Below are 17890 nucleotides of genomic sequence, written 5' to 3' on the forward strand. Positions count from 1 at the left end.
CTGCCCCTTGGCACAGGTTGGCATTTTCAGGTGGGCACTGCCATGTTGGCATGGTGCCAGCCTGGCAGTGCCAATCTGTGCCAAGGGACAGTGCCATGGGGCATTGTCAGGCCATTGCCTGGCCATGCCCCTCTCCGGGGGGGTCTATACTCACTTTTACGTCCATAGGGGATCCCCAGAACAGATTCACATCGGTTTGAATATATGGCAGGGGGTCAATATACGGTAAGAGAGGGGGATTAATGAAATGTAAATACATTTTTCACCTGTATTCACCAGCCAGGGATGGCAAAAATTGGAAGTCACGATTTTGCCAGCAAGATCTGCGATGTCCAGGGTTTCGCCGAATCTTGAGCCCCCGCCGCCATTCCCTCAGACGGTGAGCGTGGGTTCCAGATCGTCCCCTCTGTCTTTGTTGCATCTGTTCTGTTGATACAATCTTCCAAACTAACATTTTTGATCTGTCTTCCCTTTTCCTTAAACAAAGCATCACCCCATCCCATGGTTCACAGGCTCTTGACCACGACTGTCCCATTTCCCATACATCCACCCCTTCTCATCACTTCCAGCATCATGATAGGATTTTATCATAAAAACCCGAGTGCACAAGGAGATCATTCGGCCCATTGAGTCTGCACCAACCACAATCCCACCCAGGCCCTATCCCCAAAGATTTACCTTGCTCATCCCTTTAACATACACAGCCCGGGACAATAAGAGGCAATTTAGTATGGCCAATGCACTAACCCACACATCTTTGGACTGTGGGAGGAAACCAGAGCACCCAGAGGAAACCCACACAGGGAGAATGCACAAACTCCACACAGACAATGACCCAAGCCAGGAATTGAACCCAGGTCCCTGGAGATGTGGGGCAGCAGTGCTAACCATTGTGCCACCATGTCACCCAGCCAGTTCCTTTTCTTGTCACCTTACACCCCAACAGTATTTCATCCAATGGATTATCCTTAACATTTCCTCCACCTCCAGTGTGATGCCTCCACTGAACACCTTTTCCCCTCCTGGTTCAGCATTCTGGAAGGATTGCTCCCTCTACAAGACCCTTGTTCTCTCTTCCCCTTATTCCCTTACGTCAGGTGATGAAGGGGCAATGCTCCGAAAGCTCGTGCTACCAAATAAGCCTGTTGGACTTTAACCTGGTGTTGTGAGACTACTTACTGTATTTGAAACGGTGCAGAGAGCAGCTCTTCAATAAAACCTGTTGCGTATTTGTTTGAATCCACGTGTGCAAATCATGTTATTTTCTTTCTGTTAAAACCCACAACCCCTGACATAGTTAGGACATTATACCATGGGTGGGATTTTATGGCCTCGCCCGAGCGAGACCAGAAATTCCCACCCAAGGTCGACAGACATTTCTGTTGTCCACCCTGCGCTCGCTCCAATTCCATGACAGGCGGGGCGATAGCATTCCAGTGCATGTCTTTATAATGGTGGTTAGATCTAAACCATTTATGTTGAATTGCATCATTCGTTCATCCATCATGTTATGAATGCTTCATACATTCATATAAAGACCGTCTAATTTCTTTTACTAATTTTCTTTGCAAGGACTTTATTCAGATACACCTTTACCTTCAACTCTCTGTCCCTTCCTTTATGTCCAGCTGCGTGGGCAAACAGATGTTGATTTAATCTCTTGTCAGAAGTTTGACACCTCTGACAGTCCATTCCTTACTCGGTACTGCGATGAAGCTTCAGTCTGCAGTATGAGAAAGATAATTAGTGGAAGTAGCTGACAGCGTGGTTCAAAGAGGATGTTGAAATGGAGGAGAGAAGTAGCAAGACAGAAGAAGTGTAGGAAGAGAGGTTATAAGGGCCAGTTACTAAAGATTCTGTCACTATTAGAGATAGAGGGTATCTTACGGTCAAAATGAATAGTCTAGCGATAATACCACTGGGGCAGTGGTACTGACACATCAGGGTAATAAGTCATGGAGTTATAGAGCACAGAAGAGGTCCTTCAGCCCATTGAGTCTGCACTGACAAAATTACACTAAATTTACACTAATTCCACCTTTGAGCACTTGGCCCATAGCCTTGAATGACATTTCAAGTGCTCATCCACATGCTTTTTAAAAGTTATGACTTTTGCTGCCTCTACTACCCTCCCAGTTAGTTCTTTTCAGACTCCCACCACACTCTGGGTGAAACAAAAATCCTCAAATCCCCTCTAAAACTTCTGCCCCTCACCTTAAAATTATACCCTCTTCGTGACCCTTCAACTCTGGGGAACAGCTTCTTCCGATCCTGTCTCGAAATCTTAAACACCTCAATCAGTTACACCGCCCAGCCTTCCCAGGGCTGGAGAAGGGCTGGAAAAGAGCTAGGGGAGCACTGGCCTAGTGGTATTGTCACTAGACTATTAATCCAGAAGCTCAGCTAATGTTCTGGGGACCTGGGTTCAAATCCCAACAAGGTGGAATTTGAAGTCAATAAAAAAATCTGGAATTAAGAATCTACTGATGACCATGAAACCATTGTCGATTATCAGGAAAAACCCATCTGGTTCACTAATGTCCACACTCAGAAAGATGATGTGGTTTGTGAATTTGACCTATGTGCTCTAGATAATGCAGGTAAAACAAAAATTGGAAAGGAGGGTAAGATATAAGAAAAAATGGGAGGACAGAGCTGGGTAGTGTTTTTTATATTATTTCATGGGGTGTGGTGTCACCAGTATTTATTGCCCATTACTAATTACTTTGATGTCAAGGACAGTCACTCTCATCTCACCTGGTGGTGATATGCTTGAGACACTGGGACAGGTCAGAGTTTAAGGATGGATCATGTAGGAAAATGGAAAATCAGACTGATCGTTAAAATATTCTTAGGTATTAAGCTATGGTGTTTGCAGAGAGTAAGAAAAGCTTTACATGTAGCCAGCATCTGCATTGTACCAAATGCATGGTTTGATGCAGGCACTGGATGCTAAAAGTGAAATAAAATCAGTGATTTTTGTAAGCACATAATTTCTCCAAATTACAAAAAAAGTCACAACATGTGTTGTGTGCAATGTGGAATATTAATTTCATCAGCTAGTCAGATATATGTTGAACATGTTTAAATGGACTTTTGCCAAGCAAACATATTGGACGCAATCTTACCAGCCGTTCACACCACGCCACTGCAGCAAAGTCGGAGAATTTAGTGCCTGGCCAAATCTCGATTCATTGCAGCGGGATGGGAAAACCTCGCCGGTATGAATGGCCTTAACACTCTGCCCATTGACTTTAAAATAGCTGCTAATTCACATTTGTGCAAGGGGAGGCGATAGCCTAGTGGTATTATTGCTAGACTATTAATCCAGAAACTCTGCTAATATTCTGGGGACCCGGGTTCAATTCCCGCCACGGCAGATGGTGGAATTTGAATTCAATAAAAAAAATCTGGAATTAAAAATCTACTGATGACCATGAAACCATTGTCAATTGTTGGAAAAACACACCTGGTTCACTAATGTCCTTTAGGGAAGGAAATCTACCGTCTTTACCCAGTCTGACCTAACATGTCACTCCAGACCCACAGCAATGTGGTGGACTCTCAACTGCCCTCGGGGAACTAGGGATAGGCAATAAATGCTGGCCAGCCAGCGATGTCCATGTCCCATGAATGAATTTTAAAAAATAAAGTCACATTGCCCATCATAAAGTCATCAAGTCTATGGAAGCCTCAGACAGACAACAACAACACCTTGGAGATGTAACAGCTTCTTTTCTGTATTATCACAGGGAAATGGACCATTCAAGGAGTTAATAGCTGAGACATCAACATTCAATCAATTTATGGCAATCACAATGGCGAACAGCATGCAAGGAATTAACTGTCTGATCTGTTGGAGGCCACTAGTGATCTATACAGCTTCTAACAACAGCTGAGAGAGAATCCCACTGTTCGAGGGTTCATGACTGTGCAATTTGAAAGGCAGTCACCTGACTGCAGGCAGCTTTATCCCCAGTGTAGGAAAGGACAGCAGAAGCTGCTAAAGTCAGAAAGGAGTCTGTAGAAATGGACCAGCAACATCATCTAACTCGTCTTGCTACCTACGAGTTCAGTGCCCTATCTCTGTTACATTTTGGAATACATCACAGAGATAGTGAATTTCAATCGAAAGCAACTTCAAATGCCGTAACATCCATTTTTGAAAAAGACAGATCACAGTTTTAATAAAAGATCATCTCCAGAAGCATGGCTGCAATGCCTGGAATTTCAAATCCACCTAAAGGAACACATCAGAGCATTTCTTTTTTTCTTTTTTATGGAACTTAACTCTTATCAATTCCACGTCCTCCACCTTGAAACCTGTTCTGTTTTGCATGTTTGTGCGTGTGTGTGTGCGTGTGATGGGATTTGGGACCCATTTTTCCTTTTTAATAAGTCTTATATTTTTACCTGAGTGAGCTTCTAAATAATAAAACTAACTCCTTACTTGATAATTCAAAAGCTCTGGCTGGCTTATTTCTTCATATAGCTTGAAATATGGTCAATGACATACTGAATTTAAAAAGCACCACTTTTAAAAAAAAATCAAACTCTGTTACAGTCAAACTCCGCGGTGAAAATGTATTCACCCTTCTGGACCTGGCCATAATACATGTTACCTTAAGTTATGCTTTGAGAAATATTTTAGAGATAGCACAGACACACGCGTGGCTCAATCATCACGCCTCTGATGTACTAAAGTATTATACTTAAAAGTTCCCATCTATTCTATTAGGAGGAAATAGAGACTTGGGGTGGGATTTTCTGGCCATGCTCGCTCCAAGACCGGAAAATCCCACCCGAGGTCAACGGATCTTTGCATAGTCTGTGCCCCACTCACTATGATTTCCGTGGCGGGACACGGGACAGGAAAATTCCACCCTTGTTCTTTCCCACCTGATCGTCGAAAGAAACAATGTTTAATGTTTCAGTTTATTTATTAGTGTCACAAGTAGGCTTACATTAACACTGCAACGAAGTTACTGTGAAAATCCCCTAGTCGCCACACTCCGGCGCCTGTTCGGGCACACTGAGGGAGAATTTAGCATGGTCAATGCACCTAACCTGCATGTCTTTCGGACTTTCACAATGTGGAAGCCACTTTAGGTTATTTTGCCTAACTTCTAGTATTTGGAACAAGATTGGTGGGAGAAGCCTCTCTAATTGGATGTGTTGTGGGGTGGGGGGTTGCGGGGGAGAGAGAAAAGATTGGAAATCAATTATTTAAACACATGAAGTTAGGTTTTAGAAAATTATCAACTCTATGTCCAGAGAACTGCCGATACTGCAGTTGATTTGCAGGAAGTATTACAAAATCCCATGAATATGACAGTGGCAGGATGCACTGTACTAAGTTTAGGTGATACCCTTCTTATCCATTTTCAAATCGGATATTATTTTAAAGTTAGAACTAAACTAAATAGAACATTAATTCAGATGATCCTTTGATCACAATTACCACATTTGCTTTGAGAGATGTCATTTATCTAATGGTGAAATCTTGAAGTTATGCTGAAGATGTAGCAATGAATTGTTTTGGCCAATCCGGGACTTGTCTTGATGGATAGCTAATTGAATTTATTATGCAAAGCATGTTCAATTAAAGGGCTGAACAACAGTCAGCTCAGTTCGAATATTGGAAGGAACCAGAAATTGGTCCAGGTATTCGTTGCTGCCTTACAGCGCCAGGGACCCACGTTCAATTCCGGCCTCGGGTCACAGTCTGTGTGAAGTTTGCACTTTCTCCCCGTGTCTGCGTGGGTTTCCTCCGGGTGCTCCGGTTTCCTCCCACAGTCCAAAGATGTGCAGGTTAGGTCGATTGGCCATACTAAATTGACCCTAGTGTCAGGGGGATTAACAGGGTAAATATATGGGGTTACAGGAATAGGGCCTGGGTAGGATTGTGGTCGGTGCAGACTCAATGGGCTGAATGGCCTCGTTCTGTACTGTAAGGATTCTATGATTCTATGAATAAATAGACTCTGCATAAATATCTATTACAGTTACTATCACCATTAGTTTGTGCAGATGAAGTTTCCATGTATACAGATTTCACATTGCTAAATATTATTCACTCACTAGGAAGGTGGGCAGGTAACCTTTAGCTGTTCCTGTGCAAACACTACTATGGAATTGTCGCCCTGGCTAATCCCCCTGACACTAGGGTCAATTTACTATGGCCAATCAACCTAACCTGCATATCTTTGGACTGTGCGAGGAAACCGGAGCAGCCGGAGGAAACCCACGCAGACACGGGGAGAAAGTGCAAACTCCACACAGACAGTGACCCGAGGCCGGAATTGAACCTGGATCCCTGGCGCTGTAAGTGGGAATGATTTATCAAAGATTCCATTATTATTGGATCTATGATCTTTTCACTGACATATCACTTCAATTGTGCATCATGACAACCCTTGACCAGAAATAATACATTAAGGAAAATTTGTAATTTAAAAAAAATGTCTGAGGAATCTGTAATTAGTTCTAAGAATGTTTGAAAGGGACTTGTAAAAGTTTGCAAACATATCAATTGTGATTTTCTTAGATAATAAGATATACTTGTCCATGTGACCTGGCTACCCTTGCCCTGGAAGTTGTACAACAAGGAAGGAAGTTATGACCAGAAGCTATGTGCCAGCAGACACATAGGAGAGTTGCAGACAAAGGAGAGCTCCAAGCAGAGGAGCTGGAGGGTGGAGCTGATCAACACACAGATGCAGAAACAAAGAGAAAGCAGACATAGACAAAAAGAGGAAAATTCTTGTGAGGAGAAGAAGCAAATTGCTCTCAAGATGATGTTTGTTTTCTGTTTGGCAGAAAAAGAGACAGAAGCTTTTGAAGGTACTGTGTGAGCTGACTAAAAAGATCTAATATCTGGAAAGTTATGATGATGGCTCAGAGAGGCTAAAGGGCTGGGTGTTTTCCCAAAAACAGCCTAACTATGCAGCAGGATCTAATTAGTTGTTGAGTTGAAAAGGAACTCTGGAAAGCTACACTATCACGACTGACTGAAAGCTACACTGTCACGACAGAGAGAGGGCTTATAGAAGTGTGCCTTGAAGATGATAATCATACCATTGAAACTTTGGGGCAAAAACTTTAGTCAGAAAGGACTTCTGCGCTACCCTGCATGAATAAAGAACAGCATAATTTGGAAAGGTGCAGCTACGTGATGCCACATTTGCACAGGGAGTAATGTGAATGTTTGTGGTGATGTAAGACATTTCTTTGTTGTATCAATTATGTAAATTGAAATTTGCCTTGCTATTTGCAATATCATTTGCCTGTAAATTCCTGTATAATTTGCATTGGTTCTGATTTGTGTGAAAGTAAAAGCTATAAAAAGGGGAATTTTAATGATAATTTCTTCATTTTGGGGGTCATTCTGTAAATTTGGTTATTTTGGTTTATGGTTCCATCATGGTGATCAAAAGAGAATCAGACTTAGTGTGAAGCCTTTGAATACTACACCAGAGTCCTCATCAAGATTATTTTTAGTTTTAATCTTAATTTTAATTCTGTGATTCTTTTTGTTTTTCAGTGACATAAATCACTTTTATTCTTTGTTTTATATCATTCAGAATTTGGCAAATTAAATTGGATTCAACTTGTTTGATCCCCAATTGTCACGGATGAGACACGAAGGATATATATATATATATATATATATAATATTCAATAGCTGGATTACTTTATCAAGTCATTTTATTTGTACTTTTCAAAATGGACAGCTGCTGAGCTGCCAAGATGTCTCCAGCTGGTCACATGATGATGTCCAGCAGTTTCAAAATTAACAGAGGCTAACACTTTAAACATCTGGAATGGGTCTGCTCCAGCCAACTTTGAATAAAAACAGCCTTTGTAGATTTGAATGTCTCATAATGGTGCTAATGGCCTAAGCATTAACTGTTATAACACAATGGTTTGAGCAAGAGAGCCTCATTTAGCAACCCAAAACCAGTGTCGCCAAGAACTAAAGGAATCCTAATTCCACTTAAACTCCTGAAGAATCCAGCTATCGGAATATACTTCCTTGGTCCATCTCAAGGAGTGATGGTGGAATTTGTGTGACATGGCTACCCCCCAAGCTGCACAATCACATTGTCCTCTGGAATTGAACTCAGGCAGTTACTGCTTGACCTCCAACATGAACAGAACTCCAGGCAATAGGCTGTGCTGTCTACCAGTAAGAAGTCTCACAACACCAGGTTAAAGTCCAACAGGTTTATTTGGTAGCAAAAGCCACTAGCTTTGGTAGCAAAAGCCACTAGCCTGTCTACCAGTAAGCCAGTGGTAGCCCTTCTCAAACCTGCCAACTCCTGGAGCCTTGGAACTTGTGCCTCCAGGCTAACTCACTGTATGTGCCTTGTCCTGTCATGAAGTCTCACTTTGGAAAGATGGATCACTCCATAATATCAACCTCCCCTTGGAAGGACCATTGCAGTTGACTTCTGATTCTGGACCCTGGACACATGTCAAACCATAATGTGTAAGTTATTTAAGTCATGCTTTGAACCTTCTTCCTTTTCCCTAATCCCCCATTTATTGTGCAAGTGCAAAAGGGGTGAATGTAGTGAAATACCTCTCACACGTGTGTGTATAAAAATAAACATACCCTTTTTATTTCATCTTACTTTGAGTTTGCTGTGCAAGTTACGAATGGAGGATTGAGCCATTCCAAATTTAAGGATTGGGGAAAATACACCACCATTTATAAAGAGGGAAATCAGAATAATAAAACACACAGTAACTTAATTGCAGTGTTAATGTAAGCCGACTTGTGACTAATAAATAAACTTAATTATTAACATTATTTATCATTTCCAATTATGGATGGGGAGAGAGTGGGAAAATCAGGGCAGTTTAAATTGGCCCCTTTCCTGTCCATGACACAAGAATTAAAGCTGATTCAAGTCTGAGTAACTAAGCTGTTAATATAGGTGAACAAAAGACAACTTTGCACTCAGTTGCTTTGAACAAAGTCTATTTAACATTCCTGGAAAAAAGGAATGAAATTCAGGCTGATAAACTGATAATCACTGGAAACTAGGACAAGAAGCCTTTAACAAAACCGATGGAATGTCTGCACCGCACTTTCCCAGCTCAGATATTGTTTTTTCAGTTGGCATGAGCATATCAAATGTCACTATGACCTTTCAATTAATTTAAGAATGCTGCAGCAGTTCACTATGAAGTGACAATTTGCACAAGTGAGTATTTTAATTTCCCTTTGTTGAATTATCACTCCTTGGAGGAATGGCAGATTTGCTGACAGAAAAATATTAAAACCTACAGAGCAAACTGAATAACGGAGTGTCTCAAGAAACATCCGGTGCCTGTTAGGTGGGTTCATGACAACAACTTATATTTATGTAGCATCTTTAATATGATGAAATGTCCCAAGCTTCACAGCAATATTATAAAACACTTTATATAGGGCGGCATGGTGGCACAGTGGTTAGCACTGCTGCTTCACAGTGCCAGGACCCGGGTTCAATTCCAGCCTTGGGTCACCGTCTGTGTGAAGTTTACATGTTCTCCCCGTGTCTGCGTGGGTTTCCTCCGGGTGCTCTGGTTTCCTCCCACAGACCAAAGATGTGTGGGTTAGGTTGATTGGCTATGCTCAATTGCCCCTTAATGTCAGCAGGGTAAACACATGAGGCCTGTGGGATAAGACCTGGGTGGCATTGATGTCAATGCAGGCTCGATGGGCCAAATGGCCTCCTTCTGCACAGTAGGGATTCTATGAAAACAAAGTATGCAGTTGAACCACATAAGATGATATTAGGTCAGTTGACCAAACGCTTGGTCAAAGAGGCAAGTTTTAAGAAGTGTCCTAAGTGCTGGTGATTGAGTATTTTTTATTTCTGCTAAGATGTTTTGAATTTCCTAATCAAGCAGTCTGACTAAAACAGCTACTCGGGACTTTTAAAAATTGTACACTCAAATTTTTAAATTATCAACAACAACATTGCATTTATGTAGGAACAGGAGTAAGCCATTTAGTCCCTTAGGTTTTTTTGTCACTTGATTAATTAACTGAACTAGCATCAATTGTCTTGTGTGGAAGAGAGTTCCAACAATACAATGATTAATGGAGTTGTTGATTAACCAAAGTAAAAGACTTTCAGGAATTCATTAATTAAATGAAAATTGCTACGTGTTTTTTTTAAATTAGTATTTTAGTTTTCCACAAAATGACATGTGCGATCACAATTACAAACAGAAGGACAATTGTTTTAGGCTCTCCATTCTCAGGGTGTTTAGGAGAAATGTTTGAATATCTCTTGGAAACATGTTTAAGGCTTCCTCACCTTTGTTGTCTCTTTATGGGCCTGGTTGCCAATGATATAATTTTTCTCCTGTTTTCCTGTCCATTATGATCATCAACTGTAAAAGCAACCAATGACCTGTCTCCATTTATAACAAGGAAATAAATACTCTGATTTTGAACCACCTTGAAAGATTCTGAATGAGTTTTTTAAGATTAGATCTGAGCCTTAACAAGTAAAATGCTTTGTGACCATTCCCATAGGGAATAGGGCTTAACGCAGACAAATATAGTATTAATTCAGCACTCCCAGTAAGAGCAATCTAGGGAATGGACTTGAACAGACAAGTTACAAAACCCGAAATTAGGTAGATCTTACAGCAACAGAATAAATAATAGACCAGAAAAAGCAGGAAGAAGATGGGGGAGAAAGCAAAGCTGACCAGCATGGCGCTCTCTCAATTTTACACTCCTGGGTCTGTACTCTCTGCTTTATTCTCCTTTATATGTAACAAAAAGTCCCAATGCAGTTCCCAAGAGCTTTACTGAGCTTATTTGATACCTAGCCACAGGAGCGGATCGCTGGACAGATGACCAAAAGTTTGGTCATGAGGTGATTTTAAGGACTGTCTTAAAGGGAGAGAGGCAGCTGGAAGGAAGGAATTGCAGAGTTTAGGACTAAAAGCAATTGTGCCATGATGGAGTGATTAAAATGGAAAGTGCGCAAGATCCGTAGACTATTCACCTGTTTGGATGTACTCACCTGATTTTCTTTCTTTTTAATTTTTATTGAAGTTTTTCCATTTTATACAAAAAAAACACAGCAAACTCTCAAACTTTGGTACAGTACAGCACGATCATTTTCAAAAAAGTACAAGTAGGAAGAGGGAAGAGAGAAAAAATTCCCATTGTATTCAACGCCTCCCACCATACAAGTAACAAAAGGATATATTGAAGGATGGGGGAATATTAGAATAATAGGATACAGCCACAATTGGCTCAGCGGTACACAACCAAGAAAATGGCGGTGGATTTTCATCCCTAACCATAGAGGAGGCACCGACAATACAATACGGTGTCTCTTCCCAGGGTATATATTCTGTTTGTACCATAACAAGAGTTAAACAAGGATTTTATAACCCCAAAACAACTGAAGTCCAAAAATGTGCGGGTTAGGTGGATTGAGCATGAAAATTGCCCCTTAGTGTCAGGGGGACTAGCTAGCGTAAATGCATGGGGTTATGGGGGTAGGGCCTGGGTGGGATTGTGGTTGGTGCAGACTTGATGGGCTGAATGGCCTCCTTCTGCACTGTAGGATTCTATGAAAAGATACACAAGTCCATAAGTTCTAGGGGGATTTTCTTCACCCGCTGTGAGGACTCATTGGGCCCTACCCATTACCTTCATATTAAAGCACATACCCATCTCCCTGCAATTGCACTGTTCATTTTAATCATAATTGTAATAAAGGATATCTGGAGAAAAAGTCCACCGCTAAATACATACCAGGATTATAAAATAAGAAAACGGATGAAAATTGTACAGCTCTCTTTAAAATCAAGAAGCACATTGTGAGGTGCATTCCATTAGGGATAAATGAATGCTCCTGGATACATTGGGATATCAGGATGACAAGTGAAAATTCGCTATCATGTACATGCAGAGGATTGCCCCTATCAATGTGATAAATCACATAACAATCAATTAAAAGATGTAATTTCATGGGATACATTCAAGAATTAACAAGGATTAACTATGATGAACTGCAGAATATGACACTGAACAGGATAGTCAGTGAAATTTGCCTTGTGGCTCAGTCACAGGATTGTCCCTGCCAATATGAAAAAGTATAGAACAGGATCGGTAAGAGAAAATAATTACAGGGGGTTCAGTCCAGGATTAACAAGGAGCTGCGGATCACGATTCCGAATTATTGCCTTTATAATGGTGGTTAGATCTAAACCATTTATGTTGAATTGCATCATTCGTTCATCCATCATGTTATGAATGCTTCATACATTCATATAAAGACCGTCTAATTTCTTTTACTAATTTTCTTTGCAAGGACTTTATTCAGATACACCTTTACCTTCAACTCTCTGTCCCTTCCTTTATGTCCAGCTGCGTGGGCAAACAGATGTTGATTTAATCTCTTGTCAGAAGTTTGACACCTCTGACAGTCCATTCCTTACTCGGTACTGCGATGAAGCTTCAGTCTGCAGTATGAGAAAGATAATTAGTGGAAGTAGCTGACAGCGTGGTTCAAAGAGGATGTTGAAATGGAGGAGAGAAGTAGCAAGACAGAAGAAGTGTAGGAAGAGAGGTTATAAGGGCCAGTTACTAAAGATTCTGTCACTATTAGAGATAGAGGGTATCTTACGGTCAAAATGAATAGTCTAGCGATAATACCACTGGGGCAGTGGTACTGACACATCAGGGTAATAAGTCATGGAGTTATAGAGCACAGAAGAGGTCCTTCAGCCCATTGAGTCTGCACTGACAAAATTACACTAAATTTACACTAATCCCACCTTTGAGCACTTGGCCCATAGCCTTGAATGACATTTCAAGTGCTCATCCACATGCTTTTTAAAAGTTATGACTTTTGCTGCCTCTACTACCCTCCCAGTTAGTTCTTTTCAGACTCCCACCACACTCTGGGTGAAACAAAAATCCTCAAATCCCCTCTAAAACTTCTGCCCCTCACCTTAAAATTATACCCTCTTCGTGACCCTTCAACTCTGGGGAACAGCTTCTTCCGATCCTGTCTCGAAATCTTAAACACCTCAATCAGTTACACCGCCCAGCCTTCCCAGGGCTGGAGAAGGGCTGGAAAAGAGCTAGGGGAGCACTGGCCTAGTGGTATTGTCACTAGACTATTAATCCAGAAGCTCAGCTAATGTTCTGGGGACCTGGGTTCAAATCCCAACAAGGTGGAATTTGAAGTCAATAAAAAAATCTGGAATTAAGAATCTACTGATGACCATGAAACCATTGTCGATTATCAGGAAAAACCCATCTGGTTCACTAATGTCCACACTCAGAAAGATGATGTGGTTTGTGAATTTGACCTATGTGCTCTAGATAATGCAGGTAAAACAAAAATTGGAAAGGAGGGTAAGATATAAGAAAAAATGGGAGGACAGAGCTGGGTAGTGTTTTTTATATTATTTCATGGGGTGTGGTGTCACCAGTATTTATTGCCCATTACTAATTACTTTGATGTCAAGGACAGTCACTCTCATCTCACCTGGTGGTGATATGCTTGAGACACTGGGACAGGTCAGAGTTTAAGGATGGATCATGTAGGAAAATGGAAAATCAGACTGATCGTTAAAATATTCTTAGGTATTAAGCTATGGTGTTTGCAGAGAGTAAGAAAAGCTTTACATGTAGCCAGCATCTGCATTGTACCAAATGCATGGTTTGATGCAGGCACTGGATGCTAAAAGTGAAATAAAATCAGTGATTTTTGTAAGCACATAATTTCTCCAAATTACAAAAAAAGTCACAACATGTGTTGTGTGCAATGTGGAATATTAATTTCATCAGCTAGTCAGATATATGTTGAACATGTTTAAATGGACTTTTGCCAAGCAAACATATTGGACGCAATCTTACCAGCCGTTCACACCACGCCACTGCAGCAAAGTCGGAGAATTTAGTGCCTGGCCAAATCTCGATTCATTGCAGCGGGATGGGAAAACCTCGCCGGTATGAATGGCCTTAACACTCTGCCCATTGACTTTAAAATAGCTGCTAATTCACATTTGTGCAAGGGGAGGCGATAGCCTAGTGGTATTATTGCTAGACTATTAATCCAGAAACTCTGCTAATATTCTGGGGACCCGGGTTCAATTCCCGCCACGGCAGATGGTGGAATTTGAATTCAATAAAAAAAATCTGGAATTAAAAATCTACTGATGACCATGAAACCATTGTCAATTGTTGGAAAAACACACCTGGTTCACTAATGTCCTTTAGGGAAGGAAATCTACCGTCTTTACCCAGTCTGACCTAACATGTCACTCCAGACCCACAGCAATGTGGTGGACTCTCAACTGCCCTCGGGGAACTAGGGATAGGCAATAAATGCTGGCCAGCCAGCGATGTCCATGTCCCATGAATGAATTTTAAAAAATAAAGTCACATTGCCCATCATAAAGTCATCAAGTCTATGGAAGCCTCAGACAGACAACAACAACACCTTGGAGATGTAACAGCTTCTTTTCTGTATTATCACAGGGAAATGGACCATTCAAGGAGTTAATAGCTGAGACATCAACATTCAATCAATTTATGGCAATCACAATGGCGAACAGCATGCAAGGAATTAACTGTCTGATCTGTTGGAGGCCACTAGTGATCTATACAGCTTCTAACAACAGCTGAGAGAGAATCCCACTGTTCGAGGGTTCATGACTGTGCAATTTGAAAGGCAGTCACCTGACTGCAGGCAGCTTTATCCCCAGTGTAGGAAAGGACAGCAGAAGCTGCTAAAGTCAGAAAGGAGTCTGTAGAAATGGACCAGCAACATCATCTAACTCGTCTTGCTACCTACGAGTTCAGTGCCCTATCTCTGTTACATTTTGGAATACATCACAGAGATAGTGAATTTCAATCGAAAGCAACTTCAAATGCCGTAACATCCATTTTTGAAAAAGACAGATCACAGTTTTAATAAAAGATCATCTCCAGAAGCATGGCTGCAATGCCTGGAATTTCAAATCCACCTAAAGGAACACATCAGAGCATTTCTTTTTTTCTTTTTTATGGAACTTAACTCTTATCAATTCCACGTCCTCCACCTTGAAACCTGTTCTGTTTTGCATGTTTGTGCGTGTGTGTGTGCGTGTGATGGGATTTGGGACCCATTTTTCCTTTTTAATAAGTCTTATATTTTTACCTGAGTGAGCTTCTAAATAATAAAACTAACTCCTTACTTGATAATTCAAAAGCTCTGGCTGGCTTATTTCTTCATATAGCTTGAAATATGGTCAATGACATACTGAATTTAAAAAGCACCACTTTTAAAAAAAAATCAAACTCTGTTACAGTCAAACTCCGCGGTGAAAATGTATTCACCCTTCTGGACCTGGCCATAATACATGTTACCTTAAGTTATGCTTTGAGAAATATTTTAGAGATAGCACAGACACACGCGTGGCTCAATCATCACGCCTCTGATGTACTAAAGTATTATACTTAAAAGTTCCCATCTATTCTATTAGGAGGAAATAGAGACTTGGGGTGGGATTTTCTGGCCATGCTCGCTCCAAGACCGGAAAATCCCACCCGAGGTCAACGGATCTTTGCATAGTCTGTGCCCCACTCACTATGATTTCCGTGGCGGGACACGGGACAGGAAAATTCCACCCTTGTTCTTTCCCACCTGATCGTCGAAAGAAACAATGTTTAATGTTTCAGTTTATTTATTAGTGTCACAAGTAGGCTTACATTAACACTGCAACGAAGTTACTGTGAAAATCCCCTAGTCGCCACACTCCGGCGCCTGTTCGGGCACACTGAGGGAGAATTTAGCATGGTCAATGCACCTAACCTGCATGTCTTTCGGACTTTCACAATGTGGAAGCCACTTTAGGTTATTTTGCCTAACTTCTAGTATTTGGAACAAGATTGGTGGGAGAAGCCTCTCTAATTGGATGTGTTGTGGGGTGGGGGGTTGCGGGGGAGAGAGAAAAGATTGGAAATCAATTATTTAAACACATGAAGTTAGGTTTTAGAAAATTATCAACTCTATGTCCAGAGAACTGCCGATACTGCAGTTGATTTGCAGGAAGTATTACAAAATCCCATGAATATGACAGTGGCAGGATGCACTGTACTAAGTTTAGGTGATACCCTTCTTATCCATTTTCAAATCGGATATTATTTTAAAGTTAGAACTAAACTAAATAGAACATTAATTCAGATGATCCTTTGATCACAATTACCACATTTGCTTTGAGAGATGTCATTTATCTAATGGTGAAATCTTGAAGTTATGCTGAAGATGTAGCAATGAATTGTTTTGGCCAATCCGGGACTTGTCTTGATGGATAGCTAATTGAATTTATTATGCAAAGCATGTTCAATTAAAGGGCTGAACAACAGTCAGCTCAGTTCGAATATTGGAAGGAACCAGAAATTGGTCCAGGTATTCGTTGCTGCCTTACAGCGCCAGGGACCCACGTTCAATTCCGGCCTCGGGTCACAGTCTGTGTGAAGTTTGCACTTTCTCCCCGTGTCTGCGTGGGTTTCCTCCGGGTGCTCCGGTTTCCTCCCACAGTCCAAAGATGTGCAGGTTAGGTCGATTGGCCATACTAAATTGACCCTAGTGTCAGGGGGATTAACAGGGTAAATATATGGGGTTACAGGAATAGGGCCTGGGTAGGATTGTGGTCGGTGCAGACTCAATGGGCTGAATGGCCTCGTTCTGTACTGTAAGGATTCTATGATTCTATGAATAAATAGACTCTGCATAAATATCTATTACAGTTACTATCACCATTAGTTTGTGCAGATGAAGTTTCCATGTATACAGATTTCACATTGCTAAATATTATTCACTCACTAGGAAGGTGGGCAGGTAACCTTTAGCTGTTCCTGTGCAAACACTACTATGGAATTGTCGCCCTGGCTAATCCCCCTGACACTAGGGTCAATTTACTATGGCCAATCAACCTAACCTGCATATCTTTGGACTGTGCGAGGAAACCGGAGCAGCCGGAGGAAACCCACGCAGACACGGGGAGAAAGTGCAAACTCCACACAGACAGTGACCCGAGGCCGGAATTGAACCTGGATCCCTGGCGCTGTAAGTGGGAATGATTTATCAAAGATTCCATTATTATTGGATCTATGATCTTTTCACTGACATATCACTTCAATTGTGCATCATGACAACCCTTGACCAGAAATAATACATTAAGGAAAATTTGTAATTTAAAAAAAATGTCTGAGGAATCTGTAATTAGTTCTAAGAATGTTTGAAAGGGACTTGTAAAAGTTTGCAAACATATCAATTGTGATTTTCTTAGATAATAAGATATACTTGTCCATGTGACCTGGCTACCCTTGCCCTGGAAGTTGTACAACAAGGAAGGAAGTTATGACCAGAAGCTATGTGCCAGCAGACACATAGGAGAGTTGCAGACAAAGGAGAGCTCCAAGCAGAGGAGCTGGAGGGTGGAGCTGATCAACACACAGATGCAGAAACAAAGAGAAAGCAGACATAGACAAAAAGAGGAAAATTCTTGTGAGGAGAAGAAGCAAATTGCTCTCAAGATGATGTTTGTTTTCTGTTTGGCAGAAAAAGAGACAGAAGCTTTTGAAGGTACTGTGTGAGCTGACTAAAAAGATCTAATATCTGGAAAGTTATGATGATGGCTCAGAGAGGCTAAAGGGCTGGGTGTTTTCCCAAAAACAGCCTAACTATGCAGCAGGATCTAATTAGTTGTTGAGTTGAAAAGGAACTCTGGAAAGCTACACTATCACGACTGACTGAAAGCTACACTGTCACGACAGAGAGAGGGCTTATAGAAGTGTGCCTTGAAGATGATAATCATACCATTGAAACTTTGGGGCAAAAACTTTAGTCAGAAAGGACTTCTGCGC

The sequence above is a fragment of the Mustelus asterias genome, chromosome 12 (assembly GCF_964213995.1).
Source record: "Mustelus asterias chromosome 12, sMusAst1.hap1.1, whole genome shotgun sequence".
In the NCBI taxonomy this organism is placed as follows: Eukaryota; Metazoa; Chordata; class Chondrichthyes; order Carcharhiniformes; family Triakidae; genus Mustelus; species Mustelus asterias.